This window comes from Lemur catta, chromosome 19 (assembly GCF_020740605.2).
Source record: "Lemur catta isolate mLemCat1 chromosome 19, mLemCat1.pri, whole genome shotgun sequence".
Taxonomy (NCBI): domain Eukaryota; kingdom Metazoa; phylum Chordata; class Mammalia; order Primates; family Lemuridae; genus Lemur; species Lemur catta.
In genome coordinates, this window is record NC_059146.1 from 5,459,796 (window position 1) to 5,481,932 (window position 22,137).

The window sequence follows — 22,137 nt, forward strand, 5'->3', positions numbered from 1 at the left end:
GGTGTTTTCTTTCCCAACGTAAGGAATACAGGACTGCACTTACTCTGTGCAACATTCAGCGGTTGTAGATGTGTGTAAAGTAAATGTTAAAGTCTTTTTTTCCACAGTGTCTTTTTCCCTGTCCCTGTCCTATTTCCCAGAGGCAAAACCGAATCACTTGGTGTATATTCTTTTAGCATTTCAGCCCCTTCTTTGCATCTGCAGATGGACACATATATATATGTATATGTGTGTATATATATATATATATATATGCATCTCTACTTTTGCTTCCTATTTTACCTAAATGGGATTGCAGTGTATGTAATGCTTTGTAATGTGCTTTTTTTCTTTTTCTTTTTTAAACAGACCATTTATTATAGCAGATTTAGGTTCCCAGCAAAATTTAGCGGAGGGTACAGAGATTTCCCAGACACCCTGCCCCCACACACTCCCAGCCTCCCCAGCACCGGCATTGCCTGCATCTGTTACAACCGCTGCACCTACACTGACATGTCATCACTCACTGCACAGTCCATCTTGCTTTTCTCTTTGAACGCGATGTCTTAGAGATCTCTGTGAGACGCATATATAAATAGAGCTCTCTCTTTCATCAGCTTCAGAGGACCCTGTTATGTAAATGTACTGTAATTTATGCAGTCTCGTTCCTATAAAATGGATTTTTAGTTTCCAATTCTTTTGCCATTAAAATGACCTTATGAACATCCTTGCAACATACATTTTTGCGCACGTACCGTAATGTTTTGTTAGGATAGATTCCGTCAAATGAAATCGCTGGGCCAGAGAGTGTGCAGAAATAAATTGATGTTGCCCTCAAGTCTTCAGATACTGTTGCCACATAAATTCTCGAACGTCTGCCGGTGAATCAATGGCTTTGCAGAGTATCTGCGGTGTTCTATTCAACTCTGCCCGACATTGCCTAGGAGTCAAAAAAGGATTGGAGGAGATGATAAGTGTGGGAGCATGGAGGTTTTGTGTTCTGAAGCGTGCCAAAGCAAGTGACTTTGGGAATTTAAAAGAATGATACAACTCACCTTATTTTTGACTCATGGATGATGGAAATTGATTACATTAACAACTGGAATATAGTACCTTATTCCAACATAACTCCTGAATTCAAGTAGCCTGCAGATCAAAGCGTACCTCCTAAAGCTCCAAAGAGCTGGCTATAGATTGGGCATTGGCTCTACCTCAGTTCCAGCCCCAGGAAGGAGACAGATTATTGGGAACAATAATTCTGCTGATTAAACAATAGCTACCTAATACAGCGTCAACACAGGGTGCTCCAAGTTTGCCTGAAGAGTTCGTTTTGATCTCCTCTTTAAATATATAATTCTTCCTCTTAATGCAATGCAGACAGTTCTGCTTACTTTATCTAGTCATGGTAAATAAAAATGACTTTTACTATTGGAGGGTTTTAAAAACTTCAAAAATCCTTTTACATTTACTTCTTTTGATTCTTACAATAACCCTTTTTGATACTTATAATGACAGGGAAGACATTTTATAGAAGAGGAAAACAAGATATCACAAGACACAAATGACTTTTTAAAAAATAACATAACTGAATAATGATAACGGAGTTACTAATTCTAGTGTCATTTACACTACAACACACCATGGGAAAAGTGAGAGGTACTGGGAAATACCAGCATTCAGAAGTAGGTTGCTTTATTTCTTGAGATATTTCAAAAGACAAGCAATGGGCTACTCAGCCTGTAGAACGATTCTACACATTTATCATCAGAACAATTTCTTTTCAGGCTATAATACAACCGTTCTAATAATGGGTATTATGATTTTAATAGCTATGTGCTTCATAAAATGCAGCTCAGGAAAATGGCTTAGAATATCAAAATCCATCATAAACTAGGCAATTTTCTGTGGGATAACAGAGTGATAGAAATGCTTCATTATCTCTGATTCCAAATACATGTAGGGATTAAATCCAACAACATTGTTATTGCAAAATTATTATACTGTGTTTATAACAGACACCATTTTTTCACACTCCCCTCCCCCCCATTAAAATATATCTGAAAATACATATGTGGCCTTAATTTGCAGATTATGACCTTCTGTTCCACCCAGTTAGGTAAATAGCACTCGTGTCCCAAAGAATAATGAATGTATTCTCCAAAATATTTTCATACATGCGTAATGTTCCCACCACCCACGTTTCAGTTTACACATAAAGCGATGGAGACATCAAGACTACATGGTCTCACATGGTAGAGGGAGCGTATTTGCTCCCCGTTTCTGGTTTATAGGCTAATTGGAATTTTAAAGAGATTTGCCACATTATGCTAGCAGATGGTATTTTGCTTTATCATTATTCATGGGTATTAATGACTTCCCTCTGGAGCTTGTGTATCCTGTCTATTTTGAATTTCATTACATTTCATGCTGACTGCTCCAAACGGGATCGGATCCAGTATTTTCTGTGTGGTGCTTGAGCTGCAGATTGTTTGGTTGGTCAAAGTTTTCGACTTGATTAGGAATTTAAGTAACGCTTTGAAATGATGAAAGCCTTTTTCTTCTCTGTCCCGAGTATCCATCACCCTTCTCATTTCGTTCAGCCTGCTATCCCACAGGGTTGTGTGTGATATTGGGAGTGTAAGAAGACAATTCCAGAGTGGATGCATCTTTTATTAGCCTGAGATTATCAGACACCCTTTCTTTCTTCCTGGAAAGGCTGGGGTTTGGTCTCCTAAATAGAGAAAATGCATGAGAACATGATGCCATGATCCAGCCACAGAAAGTCACTTTCTAATTAATTCCTTCAACAAATATTTATGAGAGAACAGCCTCCTCTTTGTTTAGTTGATCTCTAAAATGCTTAAGCCTAAATGAAGCAGCTGGCACAGCTGATTCCAACCAGCCAATTACCTAAGGGGCACGTGACGTCACAGAGGAGAAAATCGTGGTAGGTGGAGGTGACAGTCCTTCCTTGGAGTAATGAAAAGCCAAAGGAGTGGGATATGGCATAAGTTTACTGGAGCCTTCTGGTAAAACTGAAGCTTTTCTGCAATTAGAGGACACAAAGTGTCATTGCAGCATTTGAGAACAGGGAACCAGGGCTGGGGTAGTGAGACCTGGTAGCCTTGCCCTGCAGTGCCTGTCTTTGCTTTGATTCTAGATGCTTCCATGGCCCCCTTCACAGCCATCCTCCCAAAATTCTTCCTCTGCCCTTCAATGTTATTGAGCTAGGCACTTGTTTTTGGCTCTGGGATTCAGGGATTAATACAACAGACAAGATTCCTACATCCTGGAAAACAGAGTCTCTCTTTAGACCAGATTTGTTTGGTGTACAATATAATAAGGACAATGTGATTGGTCGGATTTGCTTGCAGTTCATTATAAAAGATTGGGGTTTCCTAATATTTTGTAGTTTATAATACACTTACATATCTTTTGTTAATTTATTTATAAATATTACATGATTTTTGAGGCTATTGTAAATGGTATTTTTTTCGATTTCTGTTTGTTGCTAGCTTACAGAAATGCAGTTCACCTGATATTCCACAACCTTGTATATTTCTTAGGATTTTCAACATAGACAATGATGTTACTTGTAAGTAAAGACAATTTTACTTCTTCCTTCCCGATATGGCTGCTGTTTATTTTTTCTACTTACTGCATTGGCTGGGACCTTTAGTGCAAAGTGGAATGGAAGTGGGAAAAGCCATCTCCTTGCTTGATCGCTGATATCAGGGGGGAAGTATTCACTCTTTCCCCATTAAATATGATGGAAGCTGTAGGTTTTTCACGGATACTGTTTATCAGGTTAAAGAAGTTTCTTTCTATTCCTAGTTTGGTGAGAGGTTTTTAATCCGGAATGGATGTTGGGTTGTGTGGAAAGCATTTTTCTGTATCTATTCAGATTATTATATCATTTTCTGTTTTCTTTTTTTTGTGGTTGTTGTTTTGTTTTTTGTTGATACAGTCAATCCTCTGTATCCTGGGGTTCTGTATTCCCAGATTCAACCAACCATGGATAGAAAATATTTTTTAAAAATACAACAATGGGGCCGGGCGCAGTGGCTCACGCCTGTAATCCTAGCACTCTGGGAGGCCGAGGCAGGTGGATTGCTCAAGCTCAGGGGTTCAAGACCAGCCTGAGCAAGAGTGAGACCCCGTCTCTACTAAAAATAGAAAGAAATGATTTGGACAGCTAAAAATCTATATAGAAAAAATTAGCCGGGCATGGTGGTGCATGCCTGTAGTCCCGGCTACTCGGGAGGCTGAGGCAGGAGGATCGCTTGAGCCCAGGAGTTTGAGGTTGCTGTGAGCTAGGCTGACGCCACGGCACTCACTCTAGCCTGGGCAACAGTGCAAGATTCTGTCTCAAAAAAAAAATAAAAATAAAAAAAAATAAAAATACAACAATGAAGAAAATACAAATATAAAACCAATGCAGCATAACAGTTATTCATACATTTATATTGTGTTAGGTATTATAAGTAATTTAGAGGTGATTTAAAGTATACAGGAAGATGTGCATAGGTTTTATGCAAACATTACACCATATAATGTAAGGAACTTGAGAATCCTTGGATTTTGGTATCTAAGGAGGGATCTTGGAACCAATCCCCTATGGATACTGAGGACTGGCTGTAAAGTGAATTATATTGACTGATTTCCAAATACTAAAGCAATCTTGCTTTCTTGGGTTAAAATCCTCTTAGTTATGATTTGTTATCCTCTTTATGTTTTGCTGGATTCAATTTGCTAATGTTTTGTTAAGGAGTTTTAAATCGATGTTCGTGATTGATGTTGACCTGTAGTTTTCTATTCTTGTGTCTTTGCGTTCATCAGAGTAATACTGGCATGATAGAATGAGCTGGAAAATGTTTCCTATTCTTCTATTTTCTTGAAGAGTTTGCATTGAATTGGTATTATTTCTTCCTTTCTTCCTTAAATGTCTGATATAATTTACCTTTGAATCCACCTGGGGTTGGTAATTTCTGTGTTGAACAATTATAAATTACTAATTCAATTTCCTTAATAAATATAGGGCCATTCAGGATATTTAGTTATTCTTGAGTAAGATTGGGTAGTTTGTGTTTTTCAAGGAATTTGTCTATTTCATAGTTATTGAATTTGTCAGCATGAAGTTGTTAACATTCTCTTATTATTCTTTACAATTGCAGGATCTGTAGGGCTGTCCCGTCATGCCTTCAAGATAGTGATAATTGATGTGCTTTCTCTTTTCCTGTTGGTGATTTTGACTACAGGTTTATCAATTTTAGTTATAGTTTCAAAAAATCAGATTTTGGTGTCATTGTTTATCTATTCCTTATTACTTGCCATATTTTTTTCATTGATTTCTACTCTTCATTACTTCTTCCCTTCTGTTTACTTTAGGTTTGTTTTTTTCTTTGTCCTAGTTTCTTATGGTAGAAGCTTAGATAACTATTTGAGACCAAAATTCTTTCTAATACAAGAATTTAATGCTATTAGTTTCCCTCTAAGCATTATTTTGGCTGCTTCCTACAAATTTTGATCAAGTGCAGTATGATAGATAAATCAAAGTATCATCAGAGCACAGAGAAAAAGAGCCTTAGTCAGGCTAGGAGAGAAGCACTTGAGCTTGGCTTTGAAGGAATATTTTTCTTCCAGGCAGAGAAGAAGGTAGGAGCATTCTGAGCCAAAAGAACAGTAAGCCAGGATTCATTAACTGATGTTTCTCTTATAAAATGGGCTCATGTATATTTAATAACTATAGTCTATAGCTACAACATCTCTTTGAAAAGCAGAGACAGAGCCAGTCATTCCCATAAACCAGAAGTCACGATGCAGCTGAAAGCTTGTTTGGCTCTTGAAGTCATCCTCTTAGCTGATGCTACTTCAAATGAGAATGGTATTGGTCCAAGATAGAGTCAAAAGAAAAATTGCCTCATGTGAAATTCTTGGGTATTGATCAGAATAAAAGCAAACGGAGGTTCAAATGGAAGCACTAGGGCAGTGGTTTGTTTACAACTCTTAGGTATGGGTACAAAGTCATTTAGATACATTTATTTGTCAGAGAGCTATTACCTCGAATGCTCCAGCTTCCTGTTTACTTCTATAGCCATGAGATCCTCATCTCTGTCTCATTTCTTACCCTCTGCAGCAGATATTGTATATATGAGTGAGCAGATTGACTCACTTAACGTTCTTTCTAAATATCATCTTCACTGCTTTTTCTAATAAAAATGTTGGAAAGCAGAATACTCAAATTCCCTTGCAGCCCCAGGGCTCAATCTTTGAATCTCTTTTTTAATCTCATCTAACTTCAAGGCTTCAAACACCATCTATATATTGGCAAATCCTAAATGTCTGTTTCTAACCCAGGCCTCTCTCCTGAACTATAGATTTGTGTGTCCAACTGCCTAGTCGACATCTTCATTTGGATGTCAAATAGTTGGCCTATTTATTTATTTATTCCCAGAGACAGGATCTCACTCTGTTGCCCAGGCTGGAGTGCAGTGGCACGAGCACAGCTCACTGCAGCCCCGAACTCCTGTGCTCAAGTGATCCTCCCGCCTCAGCCTCCCTAGGAGCTGGGACTACAGGCACACCTGGCGGGCAAATAGTTGACTTCTTAACTTCAAAACTTCACTCCTCCGTCCCTCAAGCTTGACATGCGCTCAGTCTCTGTCATCTTAGTTGACAGGAGACTCTGATCTTCCAGCTGCTCATGCCGCAAGCCTTGGAGTCGTCTTTGACAATTCCCTGTCTCACATTCTGCAACTAATCTGTCAAGACCCTGGTTCTACCTTAACATTCAGAATCTGGCTGCTTTCTCGCTATCTCCATTGCTACCACCCTGGGCCACGCCACCATCACCTTCCCCCTGTGTGACTGCAGCAATGTCCCGCAAAGCCTGCCGACTCTGCTCTCTCCCTGCCCACTACAGACTGTTTTCAGGGTAGCATCTAGAGTGATCCTTTAAAAATGAAGCCATGGCCACTCTTTTGCTCAACACCCTGCAACGGCTCTCCAGTTGGTCAGAGTAAAACCAAAGTCTTTAAGTGAGCGGTCACGGCCCTTCACGATCTGGCCTCTGTCACCTCTTCAACGTCTCCTCTGCTCTCTTCTTTGCTCCCTCTCTTCCTCTGGCCTCATTACTATTTCTAGAACACAACAAGAACACACCCATGTTATGGCCTTTGAACTAGCTGTTCCTTTGCCTGGAATGCTCTTTCCCTCGTTATGTTTGGATAATTTGCTCACTTCTTATCTGCTCAACTTCACTTTTTCCAAGAGGTTGACCCATGTAGCATTGCCAGGGGCACCAGCCCACACCCCACCCCCACGCTGCCCCACCCCAGCACGTCCTATCCCACCTTCCCTGCTAGACTTTCTCTTTTTCCTCCCACTTTTAATCTTCTGACTTATTGCATAGTTTATCGATGTTATTTTTGGTTATTTTCTGGTTCTCCTAGAATGTAAGCTACCTGACGACTGGATTTGCATGTTTTGTTCACTGATGTGTCCCTTGTGCCTGGAACAGGGCTGGTCCAGAGTAAGTGCTCGGTAAATATTTGTTGCAAGACTGAATGAATCACCCACGACAGAGGGAGCAGTTACAGGGGGAGCTTCAGGGCAGCAGACCAATTGAGGAAGCAACACTCAAATCTGGCAACTCCCAAAGCCAAACTGGATGTTGACCCGAAAGCTGCTTCCCATGTGCACCAATCCCAAATGCATACTGCATCATGGTTGTGCTCTTCTCTAGTAAAAAAGGGACAACCACCGTGATAGTGAATGCATGGGACGTTTCCAGTAGGGACACAGCTGAACAGCGCTCCTCACAGTTCAATAGAGCTGCTCTTGAATCCAGAAAAATCACACATTCCACAGAATGGACTCATTTGCCATCAGACTTACGGAAAGAATTATATTCTGCATATTATATTCTGCATTTCAAACAAAACCCAGAGTTTTACTGGCAACCTGTCCAAGCCTGGAGCGAGCAGGGCTCAAGGAAGAAGAGCTAGATGCAGCAAAATTTTTGATCCCAAGCACCATTGGAATTAAGTACATGGGTGGTCTTGGGTGGTGGCTATTTTCCTAAGGCATGTGTATTTGTAGAACTTGTGAAATTCTCAGAAACACTGGCTTTGACATCACTAAGATTGAAAATTTGTTCCACTTCTGGTCTGAATAAGCAAACATTGTTTAGTTCCAGTTCCTCTTCAAATTCAGGACTCTGGTGAGGTTTTGATGGGAGCTACTTGGCAAAGGACCCAGTCTGCCCATAGAGGCAGGTTTCAGTGCGGAGAGCAGCACACAATGGTCTGTATTTAGATTATGCTATGGCTGAGGGCTAGCCCCTCGATAGAGCTCCTCTGTGTTAATAGCGTTAGAACGGAAATTCTTTATCCTTACAGCTGGAGACCCTGGGCACTCACAGAGCTGAGAGTTCATGCGCCCCCTTAAATTTTACACCCCTGGCCTCTCACCTGCCTCACCTTGGCTGTGGTCCAGCTGTAATCTGTTCTTATCTGAACCAAGTGGAGTTAGCATTAAGTACGCCAGGAAATCTATTAATAGAATTTCCTCGTGCTGTGTTCCTTTAGACAGAGTCACCATCTTGGTTCTGTAACTCTCTGGCTGGTCTTGGACAAATCTTTCCTTGTTAGCATCTTGACACTGTGGGGGGTTCTCTGTGCAAACACTGTTATGTTCTGGAACAACAATAATACCATTTTGCTGCTGAAAGACCATTTTCCTTCTGTTTCCTGTTTTTTTTTTTTTCCCCCCAAGGATTGGCTTCCTTTCTTTTCTAAAACATCATTTATTCCATTTTTGTTCTCAAATCATTGTGTTTAGAACAACAGTAATTAAAAATCTTGTGGAAGGCTTTTATAAACTAACAATTGGGTTTACACAAAGGCTTAATAGTCAAATTCTGGTTAGTTGGACTCCTGAAAAGTTCTAACTAGAATGATCATAAATACAACCAGTTTTTAAATACACTAGGGGAATGGTTTTCTACTAATTTTTCTTTGTTCAACGCAGAGTTTTGTATATATTGCATTAGGTAAGACCAACCAATCCAGCTCCTCATAGCTCTGTATCTGTTGCTTTGGTCAGAGCACAATGAACTGACCTGGGTTATGATAAAATGTCCTGTGCCTGGACAGGAACGTGCTCTGTGCATATGGATTTGTTGACTGTGTTATGCTCCTAAGAAGTTGATATTTCTGGGAAAAAGACACCAGCAGATCACATTCTTGAGAACTAATGATAATATTGAGCACGCTTATAATGTGCAAAGACTGTTATCACATATTTTAACTAAGCCTCATGACAATCATGGGAAGCGATTCTTATTATTGTTTATATATTTTAGGTGAGCAAAAGAAAATTCCAAGAAGGTAGTAACACATCTAGAATTACAAAGGAAGAGGTGCGATTTGTGCCCAGGTCTTAGTTTTTAAAGGGAATCGAGTGATGACGCAGAGAGGTTAGTGCCACTGAAAGAAGGTTTTTATTACTTACGTTTCCCAAGAGGCAGGGGAGTGCCTTGTCACACAGGGTCACACGGGGAAGCCCCAGAGTCAGTCAGGAGGCAGAAGGAGAAGCAGGGAGCCTAGGTCACAGCCTCTACTGGGTTTCTGCAGGAGGCAAAACAGGGCAGGGTAAACAGCTTAGGCCTGGCTAGTCTGAGTCATTCCAGCCAGCTTTGGGGCATAGGGACTATCCCTAGTGGTCTGGTGCCTGGCCCCGGGTTGATTTAGGGCAGGAGGAAGACTGAGTTGGTGTGTGAGAGTTACATAGAGGATGTGGTTGGGGGTATGGAATTGGGACTGGTTGGAAGATTTGTATATGATTTTCATGCACCTGTGAAAGCTGGATTGCAGGGGAGATGTCAACAACTTTGTCCATTAGGTTAGCCCTGTGATTACTAGATGCCAAATCGACAAAAACAGAATCTAAGAAAACAGAACAAGGAGGCATAAGGACAGGAGGCTGACTCCAGAGGCAAAGCTCTTTCCCTGAAACCATCTAAACTCATCAAATTCTTCTCTTCCAATCTCCCCACCCCTTCCCCGACTCTAAACTCCCTAAGTTTGCAATATCAGTTATTGACACCGCCCACCACTGAGTTGCTTTAGTTAGAAATCTATTTGCTAAGCCCTTCAGTTCTGCTCACAAATAGCTCTTCAAGCTGTCCTCTTCTCTCTGTGTCTACACCCTTGCCTTGGCTGAGACTCTTGACTTCTCAGCCTCCGAATCCATCATTCTCCCTGTACCCAATCAATCTTCACCCTGTTTCTAGAACAATCTTTTTTAAATGGAAGATTTGACTATATCCCCCCCTTGCTTGCATCCTACTTGTCTTCCTATTTCCTTCAGTTTCTCAGCAGAACATAAAGGGTTCTTCATGATCTGACCCTTGCCTACCTCCTAGTTGTCTGTCCTACAAAACTATGATATTGTGTCCATCAGTCTCCCTGAGCACAGTCACAGGGCTGATACGTAGTAGGGTCTTATCAAATGTTTGGAGAATGAAGAGAGAGAGAAAAGAGAGAGATCGATCCAACTAGTTCTCTTAAAGAACCGAGTTTCACTGGTGTGCGGGAAATGGATGAATTTCTAGTTTCATTTTGGTTACTGTGAATATTTTCCTGCAAAGTTTATAAGATTTTTGTGCCTAGGACAGGGATTCTAACACAGTCAAGGTATCAGCTTCTTAGAGTTCAAACCTCCTGCAGCTAAGAGCGGGCCTGGAGAGGCCCTGGGCTGCAGGTCATTTCAAGTACCACAAGGGGCTGCCAGAGAGCAACAGAAGCGCCACAGAAACCCCTTTCCAATTTCCTCTTTTGACTGCATCCTCATTTCCTTAATCTTTGTAGGAAGAAAAATGTTTCCTGCCTTTGGGGGTTATATTTACTTAATAGATACGGCTCTGTCATAGGTTACCCAGGCTTGCAATAAATTTCTTTATACCAGTCCCTCAAAGTGCTCATCTGTCTTCTCTGCTGCGTGGAGGGACTCCTAACTTGCTTTCTCATTCCTCAACTTCCTGAATGCCATCTAGAGGAGCAAGGTGGGCCCATGCATCCATCAGGGGGATCTGCGAGTGCATTGGTGTCTCTGTGTCGATTGCCAAAGGATGCCTTCATAAATTGCAAAAAGTGCTGCTGCTTCCAGGCCAACCTGGCCCTACCCCAGGGCAGCCTTCACTTACTCCCTTGGTCAGGCCACCTGAAGCCAGAATTCTAGAAGAATTAGTGGACTAAGAGGAGCTGAGAATAACATTATAGACAGACAGACAGGTAGATATCATCTACCTATCTATATATTTTAAAAACTATTTTCTGGAAGTTTTGCAAATAAACTTTGTACAGAATGGGTGCGTACCCCAAGTGGCTGAGATACCTGCACTTCCTAAATTATTAAACTCTGCAATTATTCAATTATAATTGTTAGATCTTAATCACCACAAGCACTATTTTTGTATCTCTTTCCAGTACGTGGAACTGACATCCCCGGGTGTCAGCTGCTAGTAGACTCCCACGGGGAGCCATCTGAGATGATCTACTGCAGTTGTGCTGCCGGTTCAAGACATTGAAAGAAATGTGGAAAGTTTCCCTGATGATGTAAGAAAGAGCGTTTTGTGTCTCCCTGCTTTACTCTTTCCTGTGCATTCCTGTGTGGTCTCTTTCTTGAGTTCACTGTCTTGTTTGATTATCATGTGATCTATGAGTTCGATTAGGTTTGATGGCATAGATCACAAATTCAAGTATCAGTGGCTAATAAATATAAAGGCTTATTTTTTATTTTACATTAAAGAAGCCTGGAAGTTACCCAGGCTGGTAATGGTAACTTTACGGTTGTTAGAGACCCAGAAACTATCTTTCTGTCCATTCCCCCACCCTTAGTGTGAAGCTTCTAAGCTCAAGGATACCTCATGGTCCAAGATGGCCACTGGGGCCCCAGCTATCAGGCCCAAATTCCAGGGAGGAAATAAAGAAAGTAGAAGAGCAAAAGGGTATATGCCTCCTTGCTGACTCAGTCCCCTTAGGAGGGCTTTTTTAGAAGCCTCATTCAACAACTTCCATTTATATCCCATTAGCCATTCCTATCTGCAAAGCGTGCTGGGAAATGTAGTTTTCTAGCTGGGTACACTGAGACCTTGGACAATACAGGAGTCTGTTATTAAGGCAGAAGGGAGAATGGGTATGGAGTAGGCAACCACAGACTCTACCACATACTGGAGTTGAATTCTCTGATGTCCTGTGAGAATGCAGAGATTAGAAAACAAAATGCAAGAGGAATCACCCCACACACAGCTGCTGCACTGCCCGTGGACGGTCAGGGAACGCCTATCCATCCACTGGCTGTGGGGTGCAGTCCCCCAGGCCTGCCTTACCCGGGCCCACCTAGCTTCTTCTGCCATCTACCCATTGTTCCCTGTCTCCAGTGCTGTCCCTGCTCGTGCTCCACACTGACACAGCCACGTCCTGCCAGTATGGCTCCTTGCAGGACCCTCAAATTCAAGAAGTCCCCAAATGAGCCCAGAGACCACGCCTCCTCTAGTGTCCATGCCCCAAGTTCACACTCTCCAAGTTCCGCTCCCTAAGTCCCTCCCGGATCCTCCCTTCTCCTGTCTCCATGACCACCACCTGGATCCAGCCTGCATCCCCCCTCACCTGCACGGCCGCCACGCCATCTTGACTGGTCTCACCTGGTTTACTCCCCTCTCTCCAATCCATTCTCCACACAGCAGCCAGAGAAATGATCATTTTTAAAAAAACACAAACCCAGTTATGTCACTGCTTGTTGCAAACTTTAGGGAAAAGTCCGGCTCAGTAAGGACAAAAGGCCCCGGGTGATCTGGCCCCTGCTGGCCTCACTCTGAACCATTCTCCCTTCGCTCTGGCCCAGCCACAGTGATTTTCTTCCCTCTCACTAACGAGCTCGGGTCCTTCCTGTCTCAGGCCCTGGCACACACAGTCTTCTCTGCCTGGAACGCGATTTCCTCCCTCCCCACCTCTTTGCTTAGAGAATCACCAGGCATTTTTTGGGAGCTATCAAATGCACATACCCCAAAACCAAGTCACGGTGCTGCGGGTTCTCATGGCTCACTGCCCTTGTCCTTTCAAGAGTTCATCAGCCTTTTAATTACTCGCTCAATTGTAAGTTCCTTGAGGCCAGGTCCCCTCTGTCCGTCCCTCTCTGTATCCACCATGCCTGGCACAGCACTGAACACCCAGTCACTCTGTGGTAGAATCCTTCCTTCATTTACTCATTAACTCAAGAACATTTTGTTGACACCCCCGTCCTCATTCCTGGTTCAGGTGTGAAGAAAGACATGGGACATAGGAAAGAGGGAGAAGACCGGAAAGCGAGTTTTCCATCAAGGAAGGTTTTTGCCATCTGCTCTCTAACCCTCATGTCCCTTCTCACCCCAGCCTTACAGCGGACCCACGAGTTACCTAAACCCGGCGTGAAACAGGATCAGTCGAGACGTTTTTTAACCAATTACTGGCCATTAGGGCTGCCTCCTTGGAGCTTCTGATTTCAGCAAAACAGCACAGAGTCTGGTCTTCCTCTGCCCTGCCCCCCACCATCTCTCTGCCCATTCTTCTACCCTCAGACTCTCTCTGCCCCTGGAGGCTGGCCCTGCTCCTGCGGGAGCCCGTGTAGCGAGGGACCCCACACGCCGAGCCACACGGGCCTGTGTCCGTCCTCCTCTCGCTCCCGAACGGGGTCCACACGGAGAGGGGAGCGGGTGGGCTACCAGCTTGTGGCCTGCGATGGCCCCAGGACAGTGAACTCAGGGGCTCAGAGATGGCGGGGGAGGGGAGAGGGTGCCGAGAGGACAGCCTTAAAGCTTTAAGAAAAGCCAAGATAATAAAAATGGCAGTTTTCTAAAAACGTTTTCATCCAGTTTACATACAGACATAATGAAAGAATGAGAACACGCAGGAGGGCGTGAGGGCAGCTTTGACGAAGACTACGGGGTGGTGACCCCCCGACTGCCCCCTCTGCCCTGGGTTGACCTCAGCCCCTGCTTACCACCTCCTGACGCCCTCCAGATGCGCCCAGCGCTTGACAGCCGAGCACCGGTGTGTCCGGAGCGTCAGCTCGCGAACGATGCTGGACTTCCTGGCTGGCATTTGGAGATCAGAGGCTGCATTTGTAGGCCCTCATCTCTGGGCACCCAGCTTTCTCGTGGGCAAATCTGCCCTTCACCTGCCTCACCTGCGAGGAAGGGGCGGCTGAGAGAAGCCGAATGCTTCCCGTGAAGCCGCCGAGTGTGGGCGTGGGCGCGCCGGCCAGACCCAGGTGCAGGCGTTTTACCTGAGCAGGCAGGTAATGCCTCCGGCGAGTTCGCGCCTTCCTGTCCGGAGCCGCGAGTTGGCCACAAGGGGGAAGCATCGCACAGAGAGTGGCAGGGCCGACCTGCTCTTTGTTCTGGCCGTCCTATTGTGAGCCAAGCCGGAGGCAGGTGAGGGCCCTCTGCCGTTGCTCAGCCGTGACCGTCCCCACCTGGGGCCTTGCACGCAGCCGTGCAGCCCGGGGACACTCAGGGAATAGTGATTGACACTGATGAATATTCAAGATTTAGCTTATTAATGAAATTAAGCAAAGAGCTGAAAAAGATGCGTCCAGGTGTCAAATATTCAGATCTAAAGATTCATCAGCTGCTGAAAACTGGGAATGAGACAATCTGGTTCCAACACGGGCCCTGCGTTGCCCTCCCGGGTCCTGTACTTTTAGGCGGGACTTTAACCTTGTCTTTCGAGTGGTGCCCGTGTCCCTTTTGGTCTATGTCACAGTGCGTTGTGGGGATGGGGCAAGAAAATATGGGCCAGAGTGCCCAGAAACTGATGACACAGGATGGCAAACGTCCTAGCGCTGAAACGCAGGAGTGGGAAGAGCAGCTGATTATCACTGTCCACTCTCGCGCCCTTCCCAAGGTGTGTGTGTGTGGGACTCAGCCTGGTGCAACTTAGTTTAAATCTTAGCTCCGTGTAATCACTGAAACTGTCCCGTCAGGCGAGGGGGCCAGGATTCCCAGTTCCCCAGGACTTCACCGGTTTTAAGACCCAGAGGCCTAGGCCTGGTCCCAGGAAAACCAATCCTCAGGCTGAACTCGAGTCTCTCCGGGGCCACTGCCCAGGCTTCCCGATCCCACCCTCCTCCTTGTTTCTTCTCCAAAAAGGCTCTTGGTGTGATGGGGGAAAGCTGGGGCCCCTGACCCTCAGCGAGGAAGAGGAGCCCGGGTATTCTGTGCTCTGTGGAGTACTCTGGAGCCCTCCTGCCTGTTCCGAGGGTGGCAGGACTGGCCAGCTTTGCAGGCTGCCTGGGCTCCTGCCCTGGGGCCACTGCAAGAGTCTGTGGCTTTGGCTCGGCCTTTGATCTCAGTGTGGACCCACCCTGTCCCCTTAACTCTGCCCTCAGGCCCCCAGGACCCCTGCTCACCGTGGGGAAGCCCATTTGACTGTCCTCCACAGCCATGTCCCTCACTGTCCTTGTCCTATTACGAGTGGCTGCAGCGGGCATGGGCTTTCCCCAGAGGCACTGAGCTCTAGTGAGGTGTCTCAGGCTTCCCCATGCACTGTCGGCCCCGGGGGCTGCCTGCGCTAGGCAGGACACCAAGACGGCCCCCAGGATTCCCTGCCCTTGGTGTGCACACTTTGGCCCCGTATTCAGTCAAACACTCATCTGGGTGGGAAAGGGATTGTGCAGGTGTGATTAAAGTCTTGAATCAGTTGACCTCAAGAGAAGGAGATTAGCCAGGCCCTGTCTCATGAGTGCTTTAAATCTGCGGTCCCCAACCGCCCCCCCTCCCCGGCCATGGATGGGGCTGCAGAGCTCCACTGTCAGTCCCTGCTGCTGTCTGTGGAAAAATTGTCTTCCATGAAACTGGTCCCTGGTGCCAAAAAGGTTGGGGACCATTGCTTTAAATCCCTTTTGGAGGTCAGGGCCGGATAAGTCGGAGAAGCGTGAGACAGCCTACGGGGGAGGCCACACGGCAAAGAGCTGAGGGTGGCTTGTGGGAGTCGGGAGTCATCCCTGGGCGATAGTCAGCAAGATAATGGGGGCTCAGTCCTGCAACTTCGAGGAAAAGAATTCAGGAATTCTGCTAACAACCGGAATATACTTGAAAGTAAACTTGTCCCTAGTTGATCCCCCAGGTAGAAAAACAGCCAGCTGACACCTTATTCTGCCTCGTGAGACTCTGGGCTGAGGTTCCAACTAAAACGTGCAATCTCCTGACCCGTGGAAACTGTGAGATGAAAAACTGGTGTTGTGTTAAGCCACTGAGTTTGTGATAATCTGTTACATGGCGTAGAAAACAAATACACTGCCCCTCACTGGGGAGGACCCCAAGATGGGGGTGAGAAGAACCCTTACGTCTTCCTTTCTGCTCAGCTACTCTCTCCTCCCCACTGTCCTCCAATTGGGAGGACAGGCTTTCCCTTCCCTAGGACAGCCAGGCCTATGGCTTTACTGTCATGTGGAAAGGACTGTTTTCTCCACAGTTCTGAGGAAATTCATGATTCGAGACCCCCAGGCATGAAAAGACTCTTGTTCTAGATGTCCTAGAATGACTTGGAATTGAAGCCAACCAAGGATTAATGTGGTGGTATCCCGTTCCCTAAATATTGCCCCTATTACAGGCTACAAAGGTACAAATGTTCTACATGATTACAGTAAATGCTGAAAAGCTGCTGCTCTCAACAAGGAGCAAAATAGTTTTCACTCCTTATCATTTGCTGAAGAGGCCTTCAACCCTGCTCAAAGTGACTGGTTCTTTATTTTCTCTTCCACATTAACATATTTCACAAATACTGTCTCAACTCCCTGATATTATAATGCTATTGTGGCTTGAAATCCTTTTCGGCAACACAGACATCACACTGGCAAACCACCTTCCCATATCTGTGAAACTTGTGCCCACCACCAGGGGCCACTCAGCTGTGTGTTAAAGTCCATTAGAAGCCCCAGGATCAAAGGAGTGCTCTATCCTGGAGGGTCAACTTTACTCGGAGATTGAGAAAATAAGCTAAGTACTTTGGATTTGTAATTTAAAACTTCTGTGTCATATTGAAAAGAAACAGTGATCCGTTTTGGAGGAGAATGGAACGTAAGTATGAATCTTCAAGACAAAAACAAGTGATTTCAAAGAATTTACAAGCTTGTTTTAGGCTGTGCCACAGAACCCAGGGGCCACGTGGCCTTTCTCTTCTACCACTGGCGGCCCACGGGGAGGCGGTATTAGAAGACCATCACCCAACCGAATGGAGAAAATGGAAAGGAGGTGGAGGTGCCACCCAGGACTTTATAGGAAGAATGAAAGATTGGTGCTGGGTGGGGGCCCACTCCCATGGGAGGAGAACTGAAGACTCAGGGTTGGTTGGATTAAAGTGATAGAATCATAGGACATTTGAACTGGCAAGCTTTAGTTAACAAGCTTTTAGATGTGTAAATGGTACCATGCTTTTATTTATTTATTTATTTTGAACATTATGTCCAATATTCAACCCTCAAGGGGGATCAGGATTTTTATAGTTGGAATATGAAGAGAAATAAGGAATCAAAGGATTGTGATGGCCACAATACACTCTCAATGCCCATTTCAGCAATAGCAGTGGAAAAAGTCGCACATTGAATTGCAAGAGCCAGGCACTTGAGGAAAAAAAAAAAAAAAGAACATATTTTTTCCAAATTCCCAAAGCTTTTCTTTAAATATTTAGTAACAGAGCTTGGAGGACCAAGCATAAATTTTTTGCTATAAACCAAAAAGCTAGAAGAATGTTGGATATGACAAATGCAATTTCCTGCCACACAGGAAGGCAATTTTAAACTTTCTGAAGGAGGAAGAGGATGTTGGGGGAAGAGGAGAGAAGAGAGCAAGGCAAGGCCAAAGGCCTGGGAGAAGGTGGGCAGGAGACACTCCTCAGGCAGGTTTGGGGTGAGAGGGCAGAGGAAATTTCTGCCCCATATCCTGACAGAAATTCTGTGGGGAGGGAGCTTGTCAAACATCCTGTGCCTAGGCAATAAGAGGATTAAATTAAATCTTTACATTCTGTGAGATCTTCCAGGTCTGAAATTATATGATTATAAATCTTCCTATGCAGATTGAGTGCATATTTTGAAAGTCCAGACTATTGGCTTTACTGGAATTCTTGGAGTTTCTTCTGATGGTGAAATGTTTGTCATACTGGAGTTATAGGCACTGCAGAGAGGTGTGAGGTAGGGATCAGGATTCCTCTGCTCACAACTCCTTTTTCTCCTGTGAGCTGAGGGGTGGGGTGTTAGTTTCAGAAGATGACCTCTGCAAACACCTATGAGAACTCTGAGTAACAGGAGTCTTTGAATTTTCTTTTTGTGCTTAGAGAGTAATTACAGAAAGCAAAACAGTGGCCAGTAGAAAAAAAAATCCTGATGAGGAGACCCACTTGAACTGTTGATCATTTCCTCATTTTATACTTCATTTTTAAAAAGAGTTTTGTTGAGATATAATTCACACACCATATAATTCACCCATTTAAATTGTACACTGCAGTGGTTTTTTAGTATATTCACAGTTGTACAACCGTCACTACATTTGGCTTTAGAATGTCTTCATAACCCCCAGAGGAAGCCCTGTATGCTTTAACTATCATGTCTTCCCCCCAGCACCCATGTCCCCCAACCCTGGGTGACTACTGATTTACTTTCTGTCTCTGTAGATTTTCATGTTCTGGACACTTTATATTTATGGAATCACATAATATGTGGCCTTTTGTGACTGGTTTCTTTCACGTAGCATAATGTTTCAAGGTTCATCCAAGTTGTAGCATGTATTAGAACCTCATTTCTTTTTGTGGCTAAATAATATTCTATTGTATAGATATGCCAAATTTTGTTTATGCATTTATCAGATGATGGACATTTGGATTGTTTCCTCCCATACTTTATTTTGCATGTCCTATAGTGTCCTGGGGTTCTACTATTAGGCTTCTAACTATGAAACCCAGTTCCTTTTCCTAAAAACATAGGTGGGCTAAGAAACCTTGGTCTGTCTGGAATTCAGACATATCAAATTACCTATGTGTTGAGTGACACTTGAGGTGATGCCAAGAGAGGGGCCAGTGGCTTAGAGAGGACCTTGTGGTGGTTTGTAAAGATGGCAATCGAGGCAGAACCTCAGAGAGGGCCAGGGCCTGACGTTCCCTCAGAGGTGAATTAGAATGTGATACTCTATGGAGAACCCTTTTAGCTCAAAATAGAGGATTAGTTGGCTTCCAGATGAAAAGAACTAGCTTCCTGAGAGACCAGCACTGCTAAAAGAGAGGATTCTGTCCTTGGCCTGTGTCAGTGGTTCTCAACCTTGGTTGCAAATGGGAATCACCTGGGGAATCATCAGTAAATGTACTGATGCCTGAGTCTCACTCCCAGCGATTCTGATCTCATTTGTCTGAATGATGTTTAGCCAGTGGGATTTATAAAACAAACAAGCAAACTTCCAGATGATTTTAATGCACAACCACGGTTGGGAACCATTGCATGAGACGGTGGAAGGATGGAGTGGCCTAAGGAAATTAGAGGACGAAGCTTAGGAAGAAGAAGGATCTGGAAGAGCCTAAGTGATCCATCATTATTCCGTTCACCAGGCTCCCGTCCACACTGCGGAGAGAGGATTCAGAAGGAGAAGGAAATGGAGAAAGCCTGGGATTTCTGTGGGTTCTCAGGAAGGCACCCACGGAACTGGGTTGTGGGGCCCCCCTTCTGCTTGGGGGCCGCCTTTGGTCTTGGTTACGGCAGCAGCTGTTCCTTGTGCTCCCGGGCTAGTATGGTGCTAGAAGCGGAGAAGGTGCTCGGTAACTGGTGTCTCTCACTGGATCCTTTCCTTCTCACCACCCCCCACATCTCTGCATGGGGGCCTTCCAGCCCAACTACGTGTTTCCCTTCGATTCTACCACTTTCCGGGCATGAGGAGGAAGGCAAGGAAATGGCTTCTTTTAACTTAGAATTATCCAGGAGAATCTGGTGTATGGTCTTTGGGCAGACAGGAGAGAGAATATTCTGGAGCTGCATTTTCCAAAGTGTGTTCTCAGATGCTGGATGTCAAGATGTTCCTCTCTCTGTCCACGCGAGCTTGGGAAATGCAGCGAGCTTCCGCGTCCTCCTGGAAATTCACACTGCCTGTTACGGAGTAAATGCTCTGAGATCTGAAGACAGAAACCTGTTTGTTTTTCTTTAACCGTCACGTCCCCGACTCATCTGGCCGTGGAATTGTTTTTTTTCTGCTTCGCACACTAACGTCTTGCCTCTTTCTCATGACACACTTTTGGGAAACTGCCTCAGAAACCACAATCAGTGGCTTCATTCACGAAGGACAAAGAAGGCAGCTGCGTCCTGCACACACGAAATGGGGCAAGAACCCCAGTTAGGCCCTGGCCTCTCATGGTAATTGTGCCCTTTTTCTACCCCTCTGCAGCACCCCTTTCTGTTGTCATGGCAATGCCCCTGGAGAGGAAGGGCCAGGCCTTCTATTTCTTTCCTGCATCCCTCCCCCATACCCCCTCTGTGAGTAGAAGAGTGCTGAGCACGCAGTAGGTAATGCTTGGAAACGTTGATTGATTGAGAGTTTGGGGGGGTTTCATTAGGGCCATCTGCAGGTGGGCTGGGTGGGAGGGGAAGACCCCTATAGTTTGCATCTATATATCTGAGCAGAGGAGTCAAACAAGAGGGTGGGAGAGTGCAGGTCTGGGAGCTCACACAGCTTTGGTATTGGCTGTTGTTTTTTTTTTTTTTTTTTTGTAATGCTACAATCATAAATATTTCACAAATTGGAAATGATGAAGGGCATGTCAAAAAAAATAAAACATTTTGATTTCTTGGTATGTTCAGTTCAGGGGTGAATTTTTCTTTCCATAAAATGTCTGGTCGTGTTGTTTGTTACGATGTTGTTTTTGCAATAAATAATTTTCTTTTAAGTTGGAGAAGAAAAGGACGTCCTACTTTCCCCTGTGGCTCTAAATGGTGACCACAGTCTCAAAGTCCCAAACCAGGAGCCTGATACTCGGCCTGACGGAGTATGTGAAATGGGAGCGGGGCGGTGCCAGGACAGAATATTTGCAGTGGGGGTGTCTGTCTGAGAAAGTCTGGCTTCCTAGCTGCCACGCCCCGATGCCTCACAAGCAACGTCATTTCTAAATTACAGAGACAGTGAGGCCACGGGATAGCCACCGGGGAAACTTGGGGACCCATATGTTTTCTAAATTGATATCCATATATATACATACACACACACATGTATGAACTGTTCATTGATATTAATACAAAGTGAAGAGCAGCCTTCCCCGAGGACAAAACCAAACCCACAGACATCCTCTTCAGGGTCTCATGCATGAAAGACCCGGCTCCTTCCCGTCTGTGACGCTGCCCGGGCTGGCCTGGCGCCCCCTGAATGGAAGGTCTGTGAGCATCTGCCCGGTGCAGACCCAGCGCCTCACACTGTGGACTCTCTTCTGGCCGGTGGAGGACGCTTCCCAGGCTCTGAAAGTAGCAATTCTTCAGGCGTGAGTGCGGGTGGAGGATTATCATTTAAATCAGCTGGCTCTTCTTACTTTCTGAAGTGTGAGAAAAGGAGGGTGGACAGGAGTGTGTGTGAATGGCTAACATTTGTGGAGTGTCTGCCACGTGCGGAGAACTTTATGTTGAGAAACTTGATATACAATTGCTATCTGTCTATAGATATCTATAGATGTCTGCAGATGTAGGTAAATATAGATATATTACAGGCAAACAGCAATTTGTATATATGTAAGTTTTGTATATGTCAAATATCTATGTATATTTCAGATACATATCTGAATATATGTCAGTATGTCTATACCTAAATACATCACTTTATTTTATTTTTACAACACTCTTTTGATACTGATTTCTCCTTAGAAAAGGAGACGGAGGCTGACAGTGTGTGAACAGAGAGGTTGCCTTGGTCACACAGTGGGCGAACAGCAGCCCTGCACCCAGCTCAGGCCCATCTGAATTGAAAGTGTTCTTTCCACCGCACTGTGTTTTCTGCCGTATCAATCTTTAGAATCACTAGAATATGATGGACGAAGGCCGGAATGAGGCTGCAAATATGGGCCAAAGGATAGTGCAGCAACTCCAATCCCCACCTGAAACCCC

General features: G+C 44.7%; 1 long non-coding RNA gene across 1 annotated transcript; it reads right to left on the reverse strand.

Moving 5' to 3' along the window:
• Positions 1-266: 266 nt before the first annotated feature.
• On the reverse strand, positions 267-14,284 carry LOC123624842. Its single transcript, XR_006730229.1, has 3 exons — positions 14,020-14,284; positions 9,493-9,608; positions 267-919 (listed from the first exon to the last, which is right to left on the reverse strand). It is a non-coding gene; the product is annotated as an uncharacterized LOC123624842 (long non-coding RNA).
• Positions 14,285-22,137: the final 7,853 nt, after the last annotated feature.